Source organism: Tupaia chinensis, unplaced genomic scaffold, assembly GCF_000334495.1.
Source record: "Tupaia chinensis unplaced genomic scaffold, TupChi_1.0 Scaffold142542_1, whole genome shotgun sequence".
Classification (NCBI taxonomy): Eukaryota; Metazoa; Chordata; class Mammalia; order Scandentia; family Tupaiidae; genus Tupaia; species Tupaia belangeri.
This window is the reverse complement of record NW_006202391.1, coordinates 81,052-82,507: the sequence shown is the minus strand read 5'-3', so window position 1 is coordinate 82,507 and position 1,456 is coordinate 81,052. Positions and strand designations below refer to the sequence as shown.

The 1,456-nt window shown below is 61.4% G+C and overlaps 1 protein-coding gene across 1 annotated transcript in view; it reads left to right on the top strand.

The window, feature by feature from the left end:
- Positions 1–347: 347 nt before the first annotated feature.
- The window catches only part of LOC102501933 (nuclear receptor corepressor 2-like), a gene marked incomplete at its 3' end in the record, with an annotated part of 79,283 nt that continues 78,174 nt past the window's right edge, over positions 348–1,456 (top strand). Inside the window, exon 1 of the mRNA XM_006163532.3 lies at positions 348–690. The remainder of the gene's footprint in view (positions 691–1,456) is intronic.

The window sequence follows — 1,456 nt, the reverse complement described above, 5'->3', positions numbered from 1 at the left end:
AGAGCTGACTCTCATGGAATGCAAATCCCTGGGCGTGTTCTCAGGTTGTTGACTGCAGGGGGTGCTGAGGGCAGGGTGGGGCTGGCCCAAACCCCTGGAGGGGCAGCCCTCCCTTCCACAGTCTGGCTCTCCATGTGGATTCCCTTCTGAGGGGCTGCCCTGGATGGGGGGGGGCAGGTTGAGTGGGGTGGGGCTGTTGACTGTGACCTCCTCCTGTTCCAAACTGCACACCGCTCCCCCACCCCTGCACGCACTTCCCCTTTCTAGGTTCTGCCCGCTCCCCTGAAAAACCCTCAGAAACTAAAAGCGGAGGGGCAGAGGTCTTCGCTGCAGGGGAGGCACCCCCAGGACTCTGGCAGGAGGTGGAGGCCGCCTGGCCCTGGAAACCGCTGCCTCGCCCTCGCTGCAGCCACTCCGCACTCTCCCTGGGGGTTTTCAGATGTTGGCAGATGGCAGAACAGAATCTGCTGAGACGTCACTCCAAAAAAGGAAAGTTGAACTGAAAAAAATTCAAACTCTCCAACATCTTAGGAGAGAGCAGAAGAGGAAGGAGGGAGGCCGGCTTCAGGCTGGGGCTCCCAGGACCCTCTGCTGTTTGGGAAGATCTCCTGGGTCCTCTGGGCTGCCGTGGAGGGGACGCCGAGGACACGTGCTGCCAGGCCAGCCAGTGGGCCAGGGCTCTGCAGAACTGTGAGTGTCTGCGTGTGCATGGGTGAGTGTGCATGTGTGCTCGTCTGGCTCGTGTAGCCTGGGTGTGTGCGGCTGCCTTGGGCATGCTTCCCGCCCCATCTGCGTATGGGGACCACAGGCGTGTGGCATCGCGTGTGCATCTGTGTCCCTGAATGTCCCCAAGGGGGTGTTCACCCAACGCACATTACTGCTGCGACAGGACGGTGTAGGAGTAGCCAGAACCTTTGCCCTCGTGCAGCGGACGTTCTGGACAAGTGCGCCTGCCCTGTGTTCCGATCTCTGGAGTGTGCCCCAGAGCTTATCCAGGCGTGACCTTGTCCTGGGGGCTAGGTCCCAGCATCTGCACAGGTCTGTGGCTGTCGTGAGTTTCGCAGGGAGTCACCTGGGCTAGATCTCCCATCTGGCAGGGTTCAGCCTGTCCACGTCCTCTGGCGAGACTTCTGCACCCTACCGTCTGCGCAGTCCCCGCCAGTGGGCAACACCGTGCCTGTCCCAGCGCATCTGTGTCCTTAAAGGTCCATGTGCGATCCTTCCGGTGCACCCCCTGCCCGTCACTGGCTACTCCTGAGTTATAATTTAATAGCTGAAACGCGATTCCAGGGAAGTACCTGGGTCAGGGGAGGAGGAGGGTGAGCGGCCGCAGGAGGCAGAGGGGCAGGATCCGGAGGCACTTCTCCCTTCTCCCTCCTGCAGGAGCTGCCAAAAGAAACTCGGCGTCGCGCCCGAGTGTGTGTGTGTGTGTGTGTGTGGGGGTGGGTGTGGGGGG